This window comes from Urocampus carinirostris, chromosome 20, assembly GCF_059441175.1.
Source record: "Urocampus carinirostris isolate Australia breed hairy pipefish chromosome 20, RoL_Ucar_1.0, whole genome shotgun sequence".
Classification (NCBI taxonomy): domain Eukaryota; kingdom Metazoa; phylum Chordata; class Actinopteri; order Syngnathiformes; family Syngnathidae; genus Urocampus; species Urocampus carinirostris.
The window spans coordinates 13,696,565-13,702,782 of record NC_142368.1 but is presented as its reverse complement, the minus strand read 5'-3'; the positions used below and the strand labels follow the sequence as shown (position 1 = coordinate 13,702,782).

The 6,218-nt window shown below is 41.0% G+C and overlaps 1 long non-coding RNA gene across 1 annotated transcript in view; it reads right to left on the bottom strand.

The window, feature by feature from the left end:
• The window catches only part of LOC148346307 (uncharacterized), a 530,417-nt gene that overhangs the window by 364,646 nt on the left and 159,553 nt on the right, over positions 1-6,218 (bottom strand). The window contains exon 3 of the long non-coding RNA XR_015848223.1: positions 5,345-5,437. This is a non-coding gene — a long non-coding RNA (uncharacterized LOC148346307). The remainder of the gene's footprint in view (positions 1-5,344; positions 5,438-6,218) is intronic.

Below are 6,218 nucleotides of genomic sequence, written 5' to 3'. Positions count from 1 at the left end.
ATGTTAGCGTAATCTTTCGTACGAAAGATTACGGAAACGCGGATGTACGATTAGCCTGGGTTAGCTTTATGTTTACGTTAAACCTTCGAGGTAAACATTCAGGGTGTTGGAACGGATTAAAACGATTTACATTCTTTTTAATGGGAAAAAGGATTTCGGGGATCGAACAAATGGGTTTTCGAACAGGGTTCTGGAACCGATTATGGTCGAGAACCGAGGTTCCACTGTAAATGCTTTTATTGAGACGGTAAGGTATATTTTTAAGACCTGCGAAGCTTTGTCTCGCGGGCCGGATTCAATCTCTTAGCGGGCCCGATCCGGCCCGCGGGCCACCCGTTTCACACCCCTGCTCTAGCTAGTGCAACTTCGCTTGTTATGCTGTCGTAACACTCTGGGTGAAATCGGAATCCATTTTGTTTTCAGGTCTATCTCTTCGATAGATTTAACAGAGAGAACCGAGCAAAGAAAAAAAAATCGAATGAAGTGGGATTAGGATGAATTAAAAGCAAAAGGGATTGAAGGAAGAACGGCATCGACAACATGTTAATGAATAATCCGTCCTTAATGTCGCCGGCGCTTAAAGGATGTTCGGCATAATTCTCTTCCTTAATCACGGCGCGTTTCCGTCTCCGATGAAAGAAGAAAAAAAAACGTCTTGTAAACAGGAGAAGCGAGCGTGGTGCTAACGAAGGGCTGGTAGGTAGCCGCCATTTCTATTTTTAACCTCGTCTTGTTTTTTTGTTTTGTGCGCTCGTTTGCCGTCAATAAACACGCCGAAGGTACGCCGCGTCACGGGAAGTTCAAAGGACGCGTCGACGTCTACGCCAGGGGTGTCAAAGTCATTTGAACTCGGGGGCCACACGATAGAACAAACATTCTGTCGGGGGCCGGACTAGTAGATTAAAGAGAAAGAAAAAGAGATAAAGAAATAAGAGAAAGAGGGAGGGAAAAGGAGAAAGGGCAGGTAAAAGAAAAAAAAAGAGAGCGGGAGAGAGCGTGAGAAACAAAAGATAAAAAGTCGTGAGAGAGGGGGAAAGGAAAGGGAGCGGAAGAAAGAAATCCAAAGAGAAATAGAAAGACAGAAGGAGGGAAAAGAGAAAAGAAAGCGCAAAGGGTAGGAAGAGAGAAAGAGAAAAGAGAGAAAAGGAAAAAAGGAAGTTAGAGCAAAAGAAGTTAAAAAGACAGAGAGAGAAAGAGACAAAGAGCAACAAAGGAAGAGAAAAAGAGACAGAGAGACAGAGAGACAGAGAGACAGAGAGACAGAGAGAGAGAAATACAAGTACAGTGTCTTTGTTCGAGGCTCCTGACTTTGGCAACATCAAGTTGACATATTTCAACCTGCAGCTTGTTTTTCTCTTGCGCTTCTCTGAGTGTTGTCTCGCGGGCCGGATTCAATCCCTAACCGGGCCTGATCTGGCCCGCGGGCCGCCTGTTTGACACCTGTGGTCTACGCTGATGAAAAGGAAGTCGAGGAACCCGGGAGCTCGGAAAACTCCGAAGAGACGAGGGTTTTGCAACTAGGCCGCAAAGATTGGAGCAAATACTAGCGAGGTTCTTTTTCCTGACAGTCCGTCCGAATGTGTCCTCTATATGTAACGCAGGGGTGTCAAACTCATTTTAACTCAGGGGCCACTTGATAGGGCCGGACTAGTAGATAAGAGAGAAAGGGTGGGACAAAGAAAAAGAGAGAAAGAGAGAAAAGAGAGTGAGAGCAAGAGATCATGAGAAAGAAAGAAATCCAAAGAGAAATCAATAGAAAGAGAGAAAGAAAGAAGGAGACAATAGACAAGAAGAGAAACAGAGAAGGGGAGAAAAAGAAACAGAGAAAGAGACCGAGAGTGAGAGAAAAAGAAACAGAAAAAGAGACCGAGAGTGAGAGAAAAAGAAACAGAAAAAGAGACCGAGAGTGAGAGAAAAAGAAACAGAAAAAGAGACCGAGAGTGAGAGAAAAAGAAACAGAAAAAGAGACCGAGAGTGAGAGAAAAAGAAACAGAAAAAGAGACCGAGAGTGAGAGAAAAAGAAACAGAAAAAGAGACCGAGAGTGAGAGAAAAAGAAACAGAAAAAGAGACCGAGAGTGAGAGAAAAAGAAACAGAAAAAGAGAGGGAAAGAGAGAGAAAAAGAAACAGAAAAAGAGAGGGAAAGAGAGAGAAAAAGAAACAGAAAAAGAGAGGGAAAGAGAGAGAAAAAGAAACAGAAAAAGAGACCGAGAGTGAGAGAAAAAGAAACAGAAAAAGAGACCGAGAGAGAGAGAAAAAGAAACAGAAAAAGAGAGGGAAAGAGAGAGAAAAAGAAACAGAAAAAGAGAGGGAAAGAGAGAGAAAAAGGGAGGGAAAGAGAGAGAAAAAGGGAGGGAAAGAGAGAGAAAAAGGGAGGGAAAGAGAGAGAGAGAGACACAGAGACACACAGAGAGAGAGAGAGAGAGAGAGAGAGAGAGAGAGAGAGAGAGACACAGAGACACACACAGAGAGAGAAAGAGAAAGAGAAAGAGAAAGAGAGAGAGAGAGAAAGAAATACAAGTATAGCGTCTTTGTGAGAGGCACCTGGCTTTAGCAACATCAAATGGAAATATTTCAACCTTGTTTTTCTCTTGCGCTTCTCTGAGCGTTGTCTCGCGGGCCTGATTCAATCCCTTAGCGGGCCTGATCTGGCCCGCGGGCCGCCTGTTTGACACCCCTGATGTAACGGGTGTAATAATAACTTTTTGTTTTATTGAAATTCCTGCTGAAATATGTGTATCGTTTTTGGTAAGTGTCCCGCAATAATGAGTCCAACAGTGCCACCTGCTGGTATGGGGTGGGGTTTGGTTTTGGCTTCTGACATGTGACCGGGAGGCGGGGTTTGTTGGCAGTCTTACTAGAGAGAACTGCAATGGTAAGACACATCTTTTGGTGCTCCACAAAAGAAGTTCATTTTAAACATTATAACCCCAGCTGACAAATCTCTCAACATGCACAGTAATGTGATTGATATTGTCAAGCTGTTTGGATTTATTTTCGTTTTGTTTCTGTTTTACTAAAATGTTAATTCCCCTTGTAGAGATCAAAGAGATCAAAGCCAACAGAAAAGCTAATGTTGTGACTCATCCATTTGCAGGTAACTTGTACCCGTTTTTATACTCATTATTGTTTTTATTTCTATTTTTTCATATACATTAAAAAAGGATGATGTTGGTTAAAATTCAGACGAAAGAAAAATATGTTGAATCCATTGTAAACGTTAAAAATCCACTATACGATCTCTTGTTAAAAGTATCTTGTTAAAATGTAAAGATGTAAAAATGTATTGTGATATTCTAAAATGTACTTTCTGTAAAGTGAAAAGAAAGCTCTTTGATATGCTTTGTTGGCAGTCTTGCCAGAGAGAACTGTAATGAGATCAAAGAGATCAAAGCCAACAGAAAAGCTAATGTTGTGACTCATCCATTTGCAGAAACTGTAATAATAAAAACATCATCATCCAGTCCAGCGTGAATGTGGATCTTTGGTGGGACACGTACACCGCGGTTACATATATATAGGCTGTTCGACCCTCTTTCTCTCCTTCTTTTTCTCTCCGTCACTCCATTTTCTCTCACTCTCTCTCCCTTTCTCTATTTTATCTCCCTCTCCCCCTCATCCTCTTCTTTCTTTCACTCTCTCACTTGTTCCTTTTCTTTGTCTCTCTTTGGCTCCATCTGTCTCTTTTTGTCATTAACTCTATATATCTCTTTCTGTCTCTGTCTTTCATTGTTTATGTTGTCATTTTGGTCCTAAATTTGTCATTCATTTCATTGTTGTCTCTCTCACTCAGTTTGTGTTTCTTTTTCTCTACCCTCTCTCTCTCTCTCTCTCTCTCTCTTTACCTCACAGGCTCAATCTTTCTCTTTGGCTCTGCCTTTCTCCGTCTGTCTCGCCAACTGTGTCTCTAAGGCTATCTCTCTCTCTTTCTTTGTCTCTCTTTCTCTCCTTTTTGTCTCTCTTTGTCTCTCTTTCACCGTCTCTTTCGCCGTCTCTCTTTCGCCGGCTCTCTTTCGCTGTCCTCCCTGGCTCTCTCTCTCTCTCTTTCCCTGTCTATGTCTCTCTGTCTCTCTTTCCGTCTCCCTCTCTCTCTCCCCCTCTCCCTTTCACCATCTCTCTTTTGCTGTCCCTTTCGCTGTCTCCCCAGCTCTCTCTCTCTTTCTCTGTCTCTCTTTCAGTCTCTGTCTCTGTGTCTCTCTCTCTCTCACAACCCCCCTCTCTCCCTCTCCCTTTCGCTGTCTCTCTTTCGCTGTCTCCCCAGCTCTCTCTCTCTTTCTCTGTCTCTCTTTTAGTCTCTCTCTGTCTCTCTCACCCCCTCTATCCCCCTCTCCTTCTCCATTTCGCTGTCTCTCTTTGCTTTCTCTTTCGCTGCCCGTCTTTCACTGTCTCTTTGACTCTCTCTCTCTTTCTCTGTCTCTGTCTCTCTCTCTCTCACCCACCTCTCTTTTTCTCTCTCTCTTTCTCTGTCTCTGTCTCTCTCTCTCTCCCCCACCTCTCTCTTTTTCTCTCTCTCTTTCTCTCTTTCTCTTTCTCTCTCTCTCTTCCATTGCCCATCTCTTGCTTCGTCTCTGGCTCCATTTTTCTTTGGTTACCTGTCCCTCTCTCCGCTCTCTGGCTCTGTCTCTCTCTCTCTCCCCCACCTCTCTCTTTTTCTCTCTCTCTTTCTCTTTCTCTCTCTCTCTCCCTCCATCTCTCTTCCATTGCCCATCTCTTGCTTCGTCTCTGGCTCCATTTTTCTTTGGTTACCTGTCCCTCTCTTTGTCTCTCTGTCTCTGTCTCTCTCTCTCTCTCCCCCACCTCCCTCTTTTTCTCTCTCTCTTTCTCTTTCTCTCTCTCTCTTCCATTGCCCATCTCTTGCTTCGTCTCTGGCTCCATTTTTCTTTGGTTACCTGTCCCTCTCTTTGTCTCTCTGGCTCTGTCTCTCTCTCTCTCCCCCACCTCTCTCTTTTTCTCTCTCTCTTTCTCTTTCTCTCTCTCTCCCTCTCTCTCTCTTCCATTGCCCATCTCTTGCTTCGTCTCTGGCTCCATTTTTCTTTGGTTACCTGTCCCTCTCTTTGTCTCTCTGGCTCTGTCTCTCTCTCTTTATCTGGCTCTGTCTCTCTTTCTCTGGCTGTCTCTCTCCCTCTCCGGCACTGTCTTTATCTGGCTCCTTCTTTTTCTCTGTCTATCACTTTGGCCCCCTCTTTCTTGGTCCGTCTCTCTCTCCTTCTCTAAATACCACGTAAAGTTTGGCAACTATGCTCCACCAAGATTGCGAGAACTACTTCTGCACCCCCCCCCCCTGTTAGTTCGTCATAACGTGTCCCTTTTTCACCTTCAGGCTGACAGCCGTAGGTTTGACTGACCTTGGGGTTTATTATTCTTGAGTCCCAGAGTGGATGGAAAACCTCCGGGAGGGGGGGAAGGCCTTCATGTGCCATATGAAAAAGACAGCATCCCTGAAAGGAAACCAAAAAAAAAAAAAAAAAGAAAGTTAACTTGGCAGCTCACGGTTGCTTTAATGTGATGCAGCTTTATTTTCCGACAGTTTGTTATCTTCATAGCGGGCGGTCACCAATGTGGAGCCTTACAAAATGGCTCCCAAGGACAACATGAGAGGCAGTTCCAAAAGTCATATATATATATATATATATATATATATATATATATATATATTACACAAAATAATAATATGAAATGATAAATAGAATCAGAATTTAATTAAAACAGAAACCATTTAGAATTGAATTTTAGAAAATAAAAATAACAGAAAATATAAAAAAAAATTTAAATGCATATTAAATCCATAAAACAGAAAAAAAATAACAAATATTTGAAGATTGTTTTTGAAATAAATAATAAAATAATATTTTAAAAAGGAAAGAAAATCATTCATATTTGATAAAAAAAATAAAACAAAAATTACAAATGTTTTTTGAAAATATTTTTTTAAATTAAAACAGGAAACGATAAAAATAAAACTCTAAATAAAAACATACTTAAAAATGTTTTTAAATTTAAAAAAAAAGGTTTAAAACTGTTTTAACATTTTTGGGGAATAAAAAATACTGAATATAAATGAAACTTAAAAAAAATATATATATATATATATATATATATATATATATATATATATATATATATATATATATATATATATATATATAAAAGATTTTTAAATCTAAACAAAATAATAGTAGAATTGAATAAATGTGCTTTTATTTGGTCAGAGCACCAAAA